We start from the raw sequence: 19,036 nt of genomic DNA on the forward strand, positions 1-19,036 counted from the left end.
GTGAGCCCGCCTTCGCTGACGCGTATAAAAAGTTTATTGATAACATGATTGCTAAAAATTACGCTGAAGAGTGCAATCCCGGCACTTATTATAATCATCTTATCACTAAAAGCGTCAACACAAGCATTGATCTCAAACGCGATACCAATTTAAGCGATTATCCAAATAAAATTCACACCGTATCTGATAACTTACAACCTAGTACAGTCAGTCCGAATAAAGCAGAAACAAATTTTGACATTAAGCTGTCAAGTGTGAACAACAATACAAATAAATTAAAAACCGATTCTGAACCTAACCAAAGTGACATTAACGCAAGAATAAGGTGGTATTTGCCTCATTTTGGCGTGTACCATCCACAAAAACGTAAACTTCGTGTTGTCCACGACGCAGCCGCGACTAATCAGGGTGTTTCATTAAATTCGTTGCTGCTTCAAGGACCTGATCTTTTAGAAAATTTATTAGGTATTTTATTTCGGTTCAGAGAGGGCGCTGTTGCCATAACAGCTGATATTAAGGAAATGTTTCCTCAAATAAAAATCCGTGAACAAGATCGTGACGCACTACGTTTTTTATGGCGCGACGTTCAGTCAAGGGAAACAACGCCTCTAAAAGAATATCGGATGACAGCTGTCATTTTTGGAGCATCGTCCAGCCCTTTCACTGCGTTGTACATTAAACATAAAAACGCTATGTCACACCAAGATTCGTATCCAGCGGCAGCCAACGCAAGTATCCATAGTTCCTATATGGACGATTTCTTGGATAGTCTGGACGATGTTGACGAAGCTGCACAGATGGCATCCGATGTTGTGACTATTCATCGTAACGCATGTTTCGAAATGTGTGGCTGGATTTCTAACGATCAAGGAGCATTGCGTCTTGTACCGACTGAACTGCGCGCCGCCCAACCTAGTGAGATGTCACTTGGTAGTGAGTCAAGTAGCGTCAGAGCCTTAGGTGTTTCATGGGATCCTATATCAGACACTATCGGATTTAGGACCGGTTTAGAAGGTCTCATACTACAGGGCAGTTTTAATAAACGCAAAGTGTTGTCCCACCTCATGAAAGTATACGACCCACTAGGTTTGTTGGGCCCAATAGTAGTCAAAGGGCGTATACTACTTCAGGAGGCATGGAGATCCAATATTGACTGGGACACACCCTTTCCACCATCACAGATTTTAAAGTGGAACGAGTGGTTTGAGGAACTGTCTGACGTATCTACAATTAGGATTCCACGATGGTACGCCAAGCTCAATGGAGAACCTCTACACAGGGAGCTACACATTTTCGCGGACGCAAGCGAGCTTGCCTTTGCCACCGTCGCTTATTGGCGCTTATTATATGCAGATGGTACAGTCAAGCTCGCACTCATCACCAGTAAGACGAGAGTCTCACCTTTGAAGCCCACTTCAATTCCTCGTCTAGAATTGCAGGGCGCTTTGATAGCTTCTCGCCTTGCTGTCACTATTAAAGAGTTTCATAAGAAAAAACCTTTACGAACTTTCTTGTGGACAGATTCAAGAACTGTCCTCGGTTGGCTCAGAAGTGACGCACGAACGTACAAACCCTTTGTGGCCCATCGCGTAGGAGAAATTACAGAAAATACGCGCGTGCAAGATTGGAAATGGGTCCCAACTGATTTGAACGTTGCGGACGATGCCACTAGGATTAAGCCGCTTCATCTTAATCCAAACCACCGATGGTTTACAGGTCCCTCGTTCCTCCTCGATCCTCCGGAGAATTGGCCTGTTGAACCAGCTGGTCAGCCTATAGTCCAGGAAGAGCGGAAGCAGACTTCTGGACTTGTGGTTGGTCATCTGACAATTACCGCGGATTTCAGTCGTTTTAGTGACTGGCTACGATTACTTCGTGCTACTGCTCGCGTTTTGCAAGCTGCGTCTAAATTTCGCTCGGCTTTAGATCGGGTAGGTCGCGTTGCTCCTAGCACCGATGTTAGGCTTCGTCAACGTACGAATACACCTACGTCCACCACTCTAATCCCCCTGACAGCGGAACTTATGGAAGCCGCAGAAAGGCACGTCCTGAAGAAAGTACAATCTGAGTCATTTAGTGACGAAATCCCAATAATAGAACGTGGAGAATTGATACCAAAGAGTAGTCGCCTGGCAAAGCTTTCTCCCAGAATGGGGCCAGACAACTTGTTGCACCTAGCTGGCAGAATCGTTGCTGTACAAGACGTCGGTTCCGAGATCAAGTTTCCAATCATTCTAGATGGACGACACCCAGTAGTGCGCTTATTGGTCAATTTCTACCATCGCAAGGCTGGACATGCAAACAATGAAATGGTGGTCAATGAGGTTCGACAAAAATATTGGCTTCTTCATCTGCGCAGTACTGTTCGAAGCGTCACCAGCAAATGTTTGTTCTGTCGCATCAAAAGAGCAAAGCCAATGAATCCGATGACCGGTAACCTTCCTCCTCAGCGGCTTGCCCACCACCGCCGCCCATTCACGTACACTGGCTTGGATTATTTCGGCCCGTTAAATACCAAGATCGGTCGAAGACAAGAGAAACGTTATGTGGCCCTGTACACCTGCATGACATCCAGAGCCGTTCACCTGGAGCTTGTACATTCCCTTTCTGCTGACTCCGCAATAATGAGCCTGCGACGGTTTATTGCTAGAAGAGGAACTCCCAATACTGTATATTCTGACAACGGTACATGTTTTATTGGTGCAGACCGAATTTTACGAGATTTTTATCAGCATGAGGTCTACGATTTTGCTGCCAATAGAGGAATAAAATGGAGCTTTATTCCTGCCGCTGCTCCTTTTTTCGGCGGATGCTGGGAGAGACTGATTCGCACCATCAAAGTCGCGCTGAACGCCACATTACGTGAAAGAGAACCTAATCCCGAAGTCCTAGTAACTCTCCTTCTAGAAGCTGAGGCAATTGTAAATTCTCGACCTCTGACCCATGTCCCTGTTGGCCCTGAAGACCAGGAAACCCTAACGCCCTTCCACTTTCTAATTGGCTCATCTTCTAACCAGGTTCTGCCTGCAACCCTTGACGACCGAGACCTTTTAAGACGTGCTGACTGGAGGAAGGCGTTGAGATTGGCCGACCACTTTTGGAACCGATGGGCAAAAGAAATTCTGCCAACCATGCAACCTCGCCAGATAGCGGAGAACAGAGAGCACGACTTGACTGTTGGCGACTTAGTCATCATTGTAGACCAGAACCTACCCCGAGGAACCTGGCCACGCGGCCGCGTCGTTGCTACATTCCCTGGCAGAGACGGAGTGGTCAGGGTGGTGGACGTAGCCACATCAGGTGGAATTCTTCGTCGACCTTCTAAAAAATTGGTCAGATTAGAGGCATAAAGTCTCAGTTTATATCTAGTCTGGCTAGTTTTGTGTGCTTTCGCACACAAGGGGGTGGGATGTTAAGGGTGTATATGTAAATAGGTTTTGATACGTTTACACTATTATCTATGTCTAGTCTTAAGTTCTTTTTTAATTCCATATTTAAATTCTAATGTTATTTTGACTGTTTATATTTTTGTACGTCAGTTCGCTAATAAAATCCATCACTACTAGTCGACTGCCTGGTTTATTGATTATTTTCCACTTTAGCTATCGAAATTCCCTCTACTTTACTTGTCTGTCTTCTTTACCTATTCTTAGTACAGAAGTCCGTTAATTAATTAGAACAATTGTTTTCTTATCTAAAACAAGGTAAACTTTGCAATTTACTTTACTAGTAAATGCAGTAGTAAATTATCTAAAGCATACTTTGATTAACTTATCATAATTATATGAGTGCACACGTTTTTGTTATGCGTAAACAAATATTATAATTGTTTGATTAACGGAGTATTTATTTGTTTGATTGCAAACATTAATTGTTTTGATGAATTATTTACTTTGAATCACGTCATACCGGAAATATATTTCATGTTAAGTTTAAATATTTTGTGTAGGCAAACGGGGTGGATTTTCAAAGTGCTATTTTTAGTTGTCACAGATGTACTAACTACACCTGGACTAATATTAAACCGGTACAAAAATACTTTACATTGTTTTTTTTTCATTTGACACATTTAAATATATCGAGACATAATAAAATTAATACTGTGATACGCCAGACGCTGCAAAAAATATATTATGCAAAAAGGTACCGTTACTGCGCGCATTTAGACGTGTCACGCACGTGATTTACTCATATCAACAAAATATTATAACTGCACATCTCAGGTACATTGTACGATTTACATTAAATAAATATTATGGGACTTTTTTACACAAATTGACGAAGCACTACGGTAAGCTCAAGAAGGCTTGTGTTGTGGGTAAACATTAAAGCCATCATTAGAAAGATAATTGAAGAAAGGAGAAGAAAATAAATTTATTCAGGCCGCTTACAGTATTGCTTAAAACTAATACAAAACTTTTATAAGTATAAAACATAAACGTCACTGAATAGGTCTCCCCTCAGCTTGATGACAAGTTACCTTTCAGGTATCTTGACGCTGGTCTTCCGTGGAGACCTGTCCAAGCGATCGCGTCAGTACGTAAATTTAACTAATATTTATAAAGCTTGAACACGCCAAAACGTGGGCACACATTTTTGCTTATAAATTTTGTAAAGGGTGGTTAAATTTTATTTCTTTACTTAAATTAAAATCGCTATAGTATGAGGAACATATGATACCACAATAGTTGTCAATTGTATGATTCGTTTTCATGATAACGAGCTTTAAACAATAACGGAGCGAAATCACTTTGCACCAATAGCATTGGAAAAGTCGATTAGGCTAAGGAAACTTGTGAAAATGTTAATATATCGAGGATCGATTAGTTTTTGTGTTTTTGAAATGTTGCGGAGACGTCAATGAATGGAAAGACAACCAGAAAGCAGAAAAACACGAGATACAAATGAGAAAAAAAAAGAAACTAGGAACATACAGCGTTCTTACATAAAGACCGAAACCTAATTTTTCTTATGTTACAAAAAACGGACAAATATCTCAAATTTATGTACAAAAAGAGAAGTCAAGTTAGATTAAGAGCTAGCAAGAGCTTATCTGCTCCCAAAATAGTGGTGCTAAATGAAATTTGTATGCAAAATGTAGGATATTAAAACGTTTGATCATTTTTAACGTATTTGAGCGTGTTAGGTGTTAGACGATGGTTCTATAGAAATACATACTTCAAGCAATACACAAAATAAAAAGTTTGACTTCTATGAGTTGCTAATACATTCCCGAAGATTGCAAGATAAAAATAATGCTAAGTATCCCCATTATTTATGGTTGAGCCAGCTACTTGTGATTGCATCAAGCGATGCCGTTAATTGATTCGCATAAGGGACATTGACTATAGAAATATATGCAAGAAACATTTGCGAAAATGACCTAAACCTATTTTAAAGAAGCCACAGCTCACAGTTACTATTTTGGTAGCATTCATCGTGTTATCATTACACTATAACAGTGACGAAGGGGTATTAACATGATGGACATGCTGACAATGCCAAAAGGGTACTTTTGGGGGATGGTAATAAATGAAGGCGGATGGCAATGGACTGGGCCCATATCAATGAATATTTGAAAAAGACACCTGTTAAAGTTATATTATCAACTTATCCGCAAATAACTCTGGCTTGGACTACTTAAACATACAGTAATCATGTCGTGCAAAGTGCCTGTGTCCTGGTCATCACGAAGTCTGTGACATGTCAAATCCTGAAGCTGAAATGATAGTCTAGTATATTAGCATAATAAACTATAATATTTTCAATTATATTCAATATATATTTCGCTCCATTAGACCTTTATTTTCTATTTATTTGTAATTTTATGTGCCCACGTTTTGGCGTGTTCAAGCTTTATTAAACATCGCATTGAATTATGCAATACTTATTGCAAATTATACTTTATTTAAAGTTTAAATAAAGCGTTTAAATTTTAAACGCTAGGTGGGCATTACCTCTTTGTCACACGTTTAGTTCAGACTAATTCAGATACACATACAGCTTCTCTCAAATATCTTTTTATATATAATACGTCGAAGATAATGTCACTTTTGCGACGTTATGACTAAGTATGTCAGTTGTTTTGACTCAGAAAGATAAGTAGAAGTGCATATGTAAAGTTTTAAGGATGACTCTAGGTGTGCCATTCTCGTGTTATATTATCGTCTTCATATAACGTCATTTCCTGGATTGTTTTTTAAGCATGTAGAACTACGTTATTCCTTGATTATTTTCACCGTTTAATAACTCCCATTGTTCTTATTTTCATAAATAGATACGTCAGGTTTAACAGTAATCGTAAAAGTAATCATCTTCCTGGCGTCCTGGTATTATTATCCAGGAAAATGCCTAAACTTGCAAAAAATATATTATTATTGTGGTTGATATATAAACTTGGGATAGGTATATGCGGTGCGTAATGCAGTTACAGTAGAGTCCGGTTATAACGACACTCAAGGGACCGCTGATATTACGTCGTACTAACCGGACGTCGTACAAAACGAGCCGCCAATTTTAATATATTTTTTAATCAAAATAATTACATCATTTTGAATTTATTAATACTTATGCGACAATCAAAGAAATAAAACATTTCTTTTAAATAAAATATATATTTACGTTAGTATTACGACACCTTGTCTTAAATGGAGAGACTTGTGTGTTTAGAAGAAGCCACTTTTCATCAAGGTACGCGTACTCACTCGTCATCCGCAAATTACTCGAATCCCGTAAAATAAAAAGTCGTAATTCTTGGGAATCTAATCAAGATGACGTTGTTTTATCACATAGTTCCTGTGACCACCTCCTGTGTCCATCGACAGATCAGCTCGAAGGTACCTACCAAAATATTGCATTATGTCACCCAACTTACATAATTATATCTTATTTATCTTATTTTTTTTATTATGTGTGTGAAGTTTAAGCTCAATCGAATAATGGGAATTGTTTTATTTAGTTTGCAAGATTACGAAAAGTCGCATGACTATCTATTTCATCTTGCTCCCTATATGCAAAAGGGGGAGGAGAGTTGGGTGCGCGGGACGGAGTAAGCTTCTTACCAACAATTTATTTGTAAAAACTACGTCGCTCGTCGTTGTAACCGGACTTGACGGACGGATTTTGAGTCAATTTCCGTCGTTAAAAGCGATCGGTCGTTATAAGCGGAGTCGTTATAAACGGTTGTGCTTTCATAGTAGCTTGTACTAAAACCAAACAAGTGCCTATACTTACGTCGCTATAAGCGGTTGGTTGTTATATGCGGAGTCGTACTAACCGGACTCTACTGTATTTATAAGTAGATGCTCCGAATACCCTGGACGGCACGCCGCACTAATGTATCCATATTAGCGCCGCTCAAATTGGAAAAGGAACCTAGACTATCCACCATCTGTCTTCAACGAGTACTAAGATACTTCGGTCACATAGCTCGCAGATAGGGTTTGCAATCCGGATCCGATATGTATGAAATTATCCGGATCTGGAACCGGATCCGCGGATCTTCCCATACATTTCGGATCCGTCGTGCAAACCCTACTCGCAGAGACCCTGACAACTTGGAGAGACTTGTGGTGATGGGAAAGGTGGACGGCAGACGGCCTAGAGGACCAAGTCCAACGAGATGGTGTGACCAAATATCCGCCCAGATGGACATCACACTAAGCAACGCTTTCCACAAAGCAACTGACAGGGAGAAGTGAAGAGCTGCCATAGGAAAAATTAGTAGTCACGATCCTCAGCAGTGAGGGACCGACTTAGAAGAAGATAAGTATTAAATAGATTAAAATTTGGACCAGATATGTTATACAGGCGGCATTTTCCCACCTTGGTCGTCATATATCTTATATAATATAATAAGCGAAACGTAAATAAAATACAATTTTAAGTACTGAAACAATACAGACTTAAATGCTAACAGTTCTATTTATTTGTAGAAAAAATAGGCAGGTTCATAATCATTTGCAATCAACTTAAACAGAAACTGTCTGGCATATCTTATCTCTTTTTTAAATAAATTCATTGTCTAAGTGGGTCATTGCTCTACATGACAGATTCAGCATTTTAGGGTTCCGCACCCAGAGGGTAAAAACGGGACCCTTACTAAAGACTCGCCTTCCGTCTGTCTGTCACCAGGCTGTATCTCATGCACCGTGATAGCTAGGCAGTTGAAATTTTCACAGATGATGTATTTAATTATATTTCTTTTGCCGCTATAACAACAAATACTAATCACCCATCCAAGTACTGACCCCGCGCGACGTTGCCTAACTTCGGTCAAAAATCACGTTTGTTGTATGGGAGCCCCACTTAAATCTTTATTTTATTCTATTTTTAGTATTTGTTGTTATAGCGGCAACAGAAATACATCATCTGTGAACATTTCAACTGTCTAGCTATCACGGTACGTGAGATACAGCCTGTTGACAGACGGACGGACGGACGGACAGCAGAGTCTTAGTAATAGGGTCCCGTTTTACCCTTTGGGTACGGAACCCTAAAAACAGAATATAATAAATATTTAAGTGGGGCTTCCATACAACAAACGTGTTTTTTTTTGCCGTTTTTTGCGTGATGGTATGAAACCCTCGTGCCCGAGTCCGACTCGCACTTGGCCGGTTTTATCAAATGATTTCTGTGTACTCGTACGACAAGATAGCACAGACCAAACCAAACGTTTTTATAATAATAATCATTTGTTTGATAGTTGTTTTTGATCGTACATATATTTATTTCATGACAAAAATGAGGAATCCAGACTTTCATGATTGTTCTTCAATAGTGTCCCGAAGTGTATACATGTATATACTATATACATGTAAATGAAGATATACCCGAAGTGTATATCTTCATTTGCAAACATTATATGGTTACAAATCACACTCATCATGTGTACTAATATTATTTTATATTATAAATGCGAAAGTAACTATCTTTTTTAGTAACTTTGTCTTTTATGCATTTTTAGCAATGAAATAAAAATGTAACCACAGAATAAGTAATTGTAACTAAAGGCGAAGCATAGAATTTGTGAAATTTTGGTAAAGATTATTATTTTAAAATATTTCCGTGTGAAGAAACTCGGAGCTTAATTTCACAATAAAATTTGGCTCCAGGATTATGAGAAAAGCGTAATGTTCTGGAAGATTCCGTCAACCGTCGACGTACTAATTAACGTTAACCTAAACGTTAGCGTTATTATAAGCACGCACCTATTGTTCACTGTTTGCATTTTCTTATGTACTTGGCCCTTATTCATTTCCGCACTTCTATTACTAAAGGTTGTAAGATCACAGTTTTTACACAAGAACGTGCCCTTTTGTGTATTGTTACGATAACAATCAATGTTTATGTGCAGCCTCCTTATGACGTTGAGGTGTCATAACGACGTCATTTTGTCTAGTTCTTATTCCGTCATTTATCAATTTCAATGGATTGGCGACTACGGAAACAAGCGTACCTATAGGTTCTTCCTCGCGTTGTCCCGGCATTTTACCAAGGCTCATGGGAGCCTGGGGTCTGCTTGACAACTAATTCCCAGAATGGGCGTAGGCACTAGTTTTAAAATATAGGTTATTCTTTGTTTTAGTTTGTTGTGGACTTAATTAAAGGCAAAAACTGTTAATGACTGTGTGGGCTCAGATTTATGTCAATGCTTATAAAATAAAATAAAATCCAAAAAAGTCAAAACAAGCGTTCGGGCCAGGTGCGGCTAAATTTCGACTCAAAATTATTCCACTTCATACAATATTTAAAATCTGAGGCAAACTTTTTTGTCCGAGCCGTAAAGCGAGGACCGATACACATCGAGGATAAAATAGCTACGTGAGAGAGTTAAACAACCTTTGGTAGGAATTGAAATAATCCTTAGAGTTACACCGAGAAAAGTCTGCAGCGATTTTGACAGCCCACGCAGTGCAAATTGTGTCATTTTAGGGTTCCGTACCCAAAGGGTAAAACGGGACCCTATTACTAAGACTTCGCTGTCCGTCCGTCCGTCCGTCCGTCCGTCCGTCCGTCCGTCTGTCACCAGGCTGTATCTCACGAACCGTGATAGCTAGACAGTTGAAATTTTCACAGATGATGTATTTCTGTTGCCGCTATAACAACAAATACTAAAAACAGAATAAAATAAAGATTTAAATGGGGCTCACATACAACAAACGTGATTTTTGACCAAAGTTAAGCAACGTCGGGCGGGATCAGTACTTGGATGGGTGACCGTTTTTTTTTGCTTTTTGGTACGGAACCCTTCGTGCGCGAGTCCGACTCGCACTTGCCCGGTTTTTTATTGACGTCATACTTCTATGAAATTATGACGAGTAATTAACACATGCACTGCGTGAGCAAAACTTGCTGCAGACTTTTAAAGGTATTACTCTACAATACAAAGTCCCCCGCCGCGTCTCTCTATTTGTGTGTTTGTTCGCGATAAACTCAAAAACTACTGAACGTATTTTCATGCGGTTTTCACCTATCAATAGAGTAATTCTTGAGGAAGGTTTATGTGTATAATTTGTTAACTCGTCCGAAGCCGGGGCACCGCTAGTAATATTATATAATGGTTTATTGTTTTCTTTATGGATTTATTCTAACGTGTTTTAATTTGTAAGATAACTCTGCCCCACCGCGCATAACATATGTCACAAATAAATGCGTCGGGGTCCTGGCGCCCTGAGTGTCTTTGGAGACCTTTCAAAGAGACTCAGTGACGCAACAACTGGGGACCCGAGAGCTGGCAGTTACCTTTTTTTTTAAGAGGGGAAATGCTTTACGCATACCATCCGGCGCGTGGACGGGCCGGGATGGTTATGTGGGACTCCCTGTTGTGGGCTAATGAGACCCCAGGTTTACCCACTAAAACCCCTCTGTTGCCGCCTCGCAGTTACCCCGCTCGACGCTTCAGTCTGGCAGTTCAGCGTGGTAACGCAGCCAGCATCTTGGGGACCTCGCCACAGGGGCCTTTTTAGATTTAGTTTAGATAAGTTTTATTTTATTTTAGAATAGTTTGTATTTAGTTTAATTTTAAGTTATTTTTATTTATTGTTTTTTGACTTGTTTTTTGTACCATATATATGAATAAATATATTTCCAATAGGTAGTTTATAATGTGGCCTGGAGATCTGTATTACAGGTGTACACCCAGCGTTCACTGTTTACGCCCAGTGACCCGATTTTTGAATTTCGACCACTCGATTTCGTAACGTGCATTTCAAAAAATAATATCTCCACTACTAGGCATTTAAATTCTACTAATAGAATTGAAATCGAGTGGTCAATACCAATAGATTCCAAATTTCGATCGCTCGTATCTAAAATTATAATTTCGCCGTTTTCAACCGATTTTCGAGTGACGAAATCGAGCGATCGAAATTCACAAATCGGTTCCCAGTTCTGACTCCAGTCTCCAACAAAGGATACTATCAATCTAAGTAGTGATTTACTCTATCTAAAAGTTAATATTGTTAAATGTATCCTTTTTGAGGTGAAAATAAATATATTTTAATTAGTTATCTATTTAATATGGATAGTTATATGTGTTGACCCAGAAATATTGCCAAAAATATTATATTGACAGTTGATACAATCCGTATCGAATAGTTTGACGCAAATTATTGATATTATTGCAATGACATCATTGGAATGATAAATTGATAATACACGCGTGATACATCACTTCTTTAACTGGTGTCCGGTTACAATTAACTGGCAAAAACATAATTGGCAAGTTAACAATTCTAAATAATTTTACTACAATCCACGTTTAAAATAAAATAAATATTTAGGACGACGAATCGAACATACACAAATCGACCTATAGTTCGGATAATATATATCCCTTTGTTTGACATAATTATTGATAGTCATAATGTAATATTTGTCAGATTATCATTAGTTATAATTCTGAAACAGAAATCTAAGAGACATGCGCGAAACAGTGCTTCGAAAAGTGATGCTATATCACATCACTTTTCCGAACACGTAATGGTACACTGAGATATCACATCACTCATCACTCGAAACATGACCCGAACGTGAAACAGCGCTCGGGCGCGCGCGAGACAGCCACATTACAGCTATCTCTTACAGCGCATACAGCACTCTAGTGATTCTAGGGCGTCTCGGATCCGTATCGGCGATCGATCTTTTTATTACGCGTTGCGTTTTGTCACCTTTATGTGAAAGATTTTTGGTTAGTTCTTATAAATTATAAAATAATGTAATTATGTAATATGTATGTAAGTTTCGGAGGTAGATAATTGCCTATGGAGCTTCCCGATATGGCGAGTATTCTATAACAATGCGTACATTTTGCTCGCTTTGGTTCTATATCCGTAAAGTCCAGGTCCAGGTCGTTTATATCCATTTTTTTTAAATAGGTCAATCAAGTTAAAGTCACCAATAGTCCGTAAAAAAGCAATTACTCACCAGCACTAATACATTATCAGAATATTGCCATAACGAAACTATTATTTACACTTTTCACAATTTAACTATACTCGTATTTGCAATTTAGTTCAATCAGTCTTTATAAACAACTCGAATTTCTACAGTCAGTCTCGATATGCACTAATTCACAATTAAATTAAAGGATAAACAATTGCCGCGAACCGCGAAAGTCAAGCAAACTATCAAACATTTCACAACAATAATAATTAATAAACGGTTTTCGTCAAATTCAAAATCGCAAATAAATTACTCCATTTGACCGCGTCCTTCTTGTATTATAAGAAAACATTTTAAGCTCTACGCGGACGCATTAGAGTTTTAAATCTATTGCAGAAAATCATATTCGTAAAAATATTAGTGAGTGACAACTTAAACCGCGGCGATCGGCCGAGCGGACCTATCCGAATGGTTCCGAAGATAGCCGAAAGCATCGCAGAGCGAGAGCGAGCGAGCACTGAGTGCGAGTGCGAGCGAGATAACAAAGCAATGATGGCATGGCATGGCGAACAAACATGACACTATCACAAGTGACATTACAGATTACGCGCTCCGTGCGTAGACTTGAACTGACCGTTCATATCGGCGAGTCAATGTATTTGGAATTGAATCCATTTCGCGCGCTTCGGCCGGTCGTTGGCGCTCGCGCGCTCGGTGCGGCTCGCGTGATGCGTGATGTTTGAAGTACTGGTTGATTTCGCGGAGAGATACGTAATGCCATATTACGTGTTCGAGAGATATCTCATTTGTGATATTACGAGCATTACTTACACATGTCTAAAATCTAAGACCCAATTTAATGTGAGAAGAGTTATGTGCTTTAGGTATATTTAAACAAGTTCGATCGTTTTAAAAATCCCTGTATCAAGATAATACGTGTCTATATTTGTGTCGTTCATGAGTAAAAGGTACCACATTGTCGCTTGCCATAAGTACGCTCTGACACTTTTTTTTATACCACATCGGTGGCAAACAAGCATACGGCCCGCCTGATGGTAAGCAGTCACCGTAGCCTACGTTATTCGTATAAAGACACAAGCAAACGTCCTCATTCTAAGAGACAAAGTGGTACCTTTTGCATGACAACGTCACATTTAAATTATTTATTAAATTTGATCTGTATAATAATTAACAAATTGCTAATAATAATAACATGAATAAAAGAAAATATAACATCAATAAATTGCTCTGATAATTAACTTAAGATAAGTAGGTCTATGTAATACTTACGTACATTTCATAAGTGCTTGTTGCTAGGCTTACATGAATAAAGTACCTACCTATATTTGAACTTGAACTTTAATTTTAGTAATTATAGCATTTGGAATTTTAAACATTCTTACATACCTACCATAATGTTTATATCAGTAATCCATAATATTATTGCATGTTGTAATAATTGTGAAAGTGAGAGGTGAAAGTCATTCTCCCTCTTACTCGGTAACATTATCAATCACATGTCAAAGTGCATCCGAGAGAAAAAAAATACTTTAAGATAAGTTTTTCATTTTAGATGGGCCGATTTTTATTTTGCTATCGATTTTTTTCCGTCGGGTTTCGATAAAATTTGATGGATACCCAAATTGAGTTTCCTATTATGTACAATTATAAGCGCAATCACACCGTAAGTATGTCTTAAATAACAGTATTTTGTTAAATACACGCAGAAAACATAAGACGTATTAAGTCTTTCAACTTTTAACGAGCAAAGCAATCAAAATTTTACAGATATCAGCGAAAGCAAAAGGTACCTATACTCAAAAACATATTTGATAAAATACTTCGATATTTAATGAATTTCGATTGTTCAAGTATCTGACATAAGTTAATAAATACACGATTGCATAAAGTTCACATCAGATAATAATATTTAAAATTTATATATTTTACTTTTATATTCATATTATAATTAACCTAACTTAAGAAGAAAAATAAATAAAGGGTTTAAAATACAATAAATAGGTACCTATACCTCTTGTCCTACATATTCAGTGTAATTATTTCTAAAATCACGATTTATCATTGATTATTGTCGTTGTATACTAATTTATTATGCATTAATTATAATATCATAAATGTAAATACATGTCATACGTATCATACTTCCTGCTAGATACTAGCAGAGATATATATAACTCCGTATAAGATAAATAAAGTCTAAGAAAAAAACGTGCCTCGGACGGCCAAGAAAAAGTCATTCTCGAACCTTAACCGTACCTTTGGCCTATTCTCGGCTAGATGGCGGTAACGACACCGTTTGGTATTTAACAATTTTAACACATATCAGTGAAAGAACATGGGTCAGTATGGAACAATAAAAATTAAGAATCATTTATCCGTAAACATATTTTGATTATTTTATACATTTTCAACTTTATTTTAAGTTTTAATCGTGTGTCGATAGATGGCAGTAAATGTACCGTGACTGTGACGTGACCACAAAATTGACAATGACAGGACCCCTCTATACTATCTATTCTTTTTGATACTAGGTTTCAATGACTTGTGTGTTTATCAACCGAGCGAAACTAGGTTTTTGTATAAAGTAGTAATGTTTGGATATTGAGGAAGAAAATAAAATTAAGTGCTTATTATATTTTTGCCCGTCTGTTCGAGGCAAAGTTGTAGTTTATCCCAAATAAGAGTGTAGGAATCCAAAATTAGGATAATGTTCTTTGTAATAAGGTTGATATTTGTATGTAGGGATTTTTCTTAAAGAGAGACGTGTGGACTGTTTGAAGATTTATTGGCGACTGATGTTGACACATACATGCATACATTAACACGATCAGTCATGCTTAAAACGCATCCAACAGATGTAATTATTTTGATTAAACTGTTATAAAAAATAACCTTCCCTACGAAATTATTAGACACGTACACGTGGTTCAATTGTTATACATTTATTTCTTTTCGTACTTCCAATAAGAAAAGTAAGAAAATAGTTAAGTATCAAGTGCTAAAAAAACGCTATGTCGCCAATGCGTCGCGCTTATAAAGGTGGAAATTAATCTGGATTTGCTATTTTAATTGAGCTAAATTGGGGGGGGGGGGGGGGTCTGAACATCGGATGATGGTAGGAAACCGGGTCATTCGAAGCATGATTTTTGGATGATTTTACGGGGTTCAAAAATCGTCAAAAACCGATGACGTAATTTATGGACAGCCCCTATGTAAGTAGGTGATTTGCGGATTCCGATACTATAGTTTTTGCATAATAATTATTTTCCATCGTATTTTCACGGAAACTTACGAACGTGTCTTGCTATTTCTGTCAGTATCAGTACAAAAAGTACTAAAGTTGGCAAATACGAACGTTTCCGAGAAAATAATACAATGGAAAACAATTATGCACTACAACGATTTTGGCTGTTTATTTCTGATACCTGGACTAGTAGTCTTGTCTGACGTAAGAGGTCTACATATATTGGACGTCTTGTCTTTTTACGGATTTTACGATTAAATACATATAGTATAAACCGGGCAAGTGCGAGTCGGACTCGCGCACGAAGGGTTCCGTACCATAATGCAAAAAAAAAACAAAAAAAAGCAAAAAAAAAACGGTCACCCATCCAAGTACTGACCACTCCCGACGTTGCTTAACTTTGGTCAATAATCACGTTTGTTGTATGGGAGCCCCATTTAAATCTTAATTTTATTCTGTTTTTAGTATTTGCTGTTATAGCGGCAACAGAAATACATCATCTGTGAAAATTTCAACTGTCTAGCTATCACGGTCCGTGAGATACAGCCTGGTGACAGACGGACGGACGGACGGACGGACAGCGAAGTCTTAGTAATAGGGTCCCATTTACCCTTTGGGTACGGAACCCTAAAAAATCAAAATTTTAACTTACATTGAAAGAAACTTTACCAACTAGAAGGGATATGTATTAATCTGTACTTATGTTATAAATATTTTATTTGTATTTATTATTCTTAACATGGAAAATATTTTTTCATAACCATTTTGTGCCATTTTCTAATAGTTTTTATAGGTACTTACCTTACCTCTAGATTAAATTTGCAAAAATGTAACAAAATTATAAAAAAAACATTAAATTCTTGTGAGTATCCCTTGTCACATTTCTTCTATTCTATTTATATGAAAAGCCACAGATAAAAATAATAGGCTAACCTTTTTATTATTCGTTTACACAAACACTGTCAACTATTCGATCAACACTTGTCTGTGGCAGCGCGGGCGCGAGCGGCGGCGATCGAGCGGGGACTGCATGATCTATAGATCATTGATAGCAATAATATAGCGAGATGCGTACGTCTGGTGTGGTTAAGTGTAATCGTTGAGTAATTAAAAAATGTCCGTCTGTGTAAACAACACTTAGTTCTAATTCAAACATTTGTAATCTAAATATGCCTTCGTTTCTCATGTTTTTCTTTATTTATAGATAAAAATAAAGAAAAACCGGCCAAGTGCGAGTCGGACTCGCGTTTCAAGGGTTCCGTACATTAAGTCCGACTCACGCTTGACTGCACATTTCTAATAGGTTTTCCTGTCGTCTATAGGAAGAGAATTGTTTTGTGTATGTTTTTCAAAATTTTGTACTAAGTAGTTTCGGAGATAAAGGGGCGGGAATGGTCATATTTTGGCTATTTTCTTAAATAACTTCAAACCTATGTATTTCTTAAAACCTATGTATTTTAAAATTATGAAAAAAATATTTGAAATTCTCAAGATGGGCTCTTTCATTTGATATAGGTATACTCTTGTTTGAAAAACTTTATTTTTTAACTTTCTCATTTGCCCCCTTGTTTATGTTATACATATGTCCATCTTTGGCTCACATAAATATGTCTACCAAATTTCAACTTAATTGGTCCAGTAGTTTCCGAGAAAATGGGCTGTGACAGAGGGACTGACAGACAGACGCACGAGTGATCCTATAAGTGTTCCGTTTCTTCCGTTTGAGGTACGGAACCCTAAAAATTAAATATTGGTTTTTAACTATTTGTAAGTATGTCACTAGTTTTAAAATAGCAGTCAGCAATAGCATATAGTACCTAATGCTAATACAGTCGGCAACAGTGAAAATGGATCAGCTGTTTGGGATTGTTTTGGATGTGACTGTTACACGGCGGCGGCGCAAGAGTGACTTATCTTTATTGTAATTATTTTTTCCTCTAATTATTAACATATGTATGAACAGTTTCAATATTATGTAATTTATTAATTTGCTATTTTATAGTTATAGCTAAATTGATTTAGTTGTAGTTTTAGATTTAAGAAACATTGCGTGCTGCTGGACCTCGGCAGATTGTGATGGACTTTTTGTATATGCTAACACCTTTTGTACTCATTTTCATGCAATAAAAAATTATGAATTATGTCAAAAAGAAATGATTGAGACAATGCTATATAACCCTATTGTATTATAATTGACAATATATTACAGTAGAACACTATTGTATTATAATGACAATTGACATTATGATACAGTAGAACCCTACTGTATTATAATGTCATTATTATTGATAGTGTCAGGTCCGCATTACATTAATTCTTCCTTTAAAGGTAACAACATGTTATATTTAAAAATACCTTGTAAAAATAAGTTCTTAGAGTATAAAAATAAGTTTAATGTGCTCAAGTTACGCACACTAGCAAAGCGAATAAAAAGTCCACTATCTCTCTCTCTGTCGCACTTGTAAATTCGTACGTAAGTGTGACAGGGAGGCAACACGTCGAACGTGGTTCGCGGTAGACCCTTATGTTTTTTTTGTCTCCAAACAATTTTTTTATTTTTATTTATGGTTTGTTATGTTTTGTTTGTTTGTAGTTATAAATACATGTTAGTTTATAGGTATAAAACATATAATAAGTAGGTATATATATATGTGGGTGAATGGTTGCACTTTGTAATCAAGCTTTTTAGGGTTCCGTACCCAAAGGGTAAAACGGGACCCTATTACTAAGACTTCGCTGTCCGTCCGTCCGTCTGTCTGTCACCAGGCTGTATCTCACGAACCGTGATAGCTAGACAGTTGAAATTTTCACAGATGATGTATTTCTGTTGCCGCTATAACAACAAATACTAAAAACAGAATAAAATAAAGATTTAAGGTGGGGCTCCCATACAGCAAACGTGATTTTTGACCAAAGTTAAGCAACGTCGGGCGTGGTCAGGATGACCGTTTTCTTTTTGCATTTTTTTTCGTTTTTTTTTTTGCATTATGGTACGGAACCCTTCGTGCGCGAGTCCGACTCGCACTTGCCCGGTTTTTATTTAGTTTTACTGTATCTTGAGTTTAGTAGTTTAATTAAATGTACAGTCAGCTGAACTATTAGCTTTTCAGCCCTCTTTTATACCACATTGGTGGCAAACAAGCATACGGCCCGCCTGTAATAGTAATCACCATAGCTTTTGGACACCTGCAATGCAAGTCTTGCAACTCCAGGGGTGTTCCAAGCTCGTTTCTGGCCCTTAGTTCGTTTTGTTAGCATTAGAAAAAAGGTAAACAATCTTGACGTGTTTTTTTATTGAAAAACACTTTAGAAAAATAAGTCACGGCAAATATGTAACAATTATGAATAATATACGATTATTTACATTATTTTTCTTTCATAAGTAAT

At 37.5% G+C, this 19,036-nt stretch overlaps 1 protein-coding gene across 3 annotated transcripts in view; it reads right to left on the minus strand.

Moving 5' to 3' along the window:
- LOC134675422 (facilitated trehalose transporter Tret1-2 homolog) overlaps positions 1 to 19,036 on the minus strand; it is a 176,474-nt gene that overhangs the window by 7,298 nt on the left and 150,140 nt on the right. The window contains exon 2 of one of the 3 annotated variants that reach the window (XM_063533675.1): positions 16,583 to 16,643. The exons of 1 other annotated variant lie outside the window; for it this stretch is intronic. The gene's annotated coding sequence lies outside the window, so the exon portion shown is untranslated. Of the gene's footprint in view, positions 1 to 16,582; positions 16,703 to 19,036 lie in introns of those variants that run through there. One more of the 3 variants, XM_063533674.1, reaches the window with a different exon arrangement.

The sequence above is a fragment of the Cydia fagiglandana genome, chromosome 22, assembly GCF_963556715.1.
Source record: "Cydia fagiglandana chromosome 22, ilCydFagi1.1, whole genome shotgun sequence".
Lineage (NCBI taxonomy): Eukaryota > Metazoa > Arthropoda > Insecta > Lepidoptera > Tortricidae > Cydia > Cydia fagiglandana.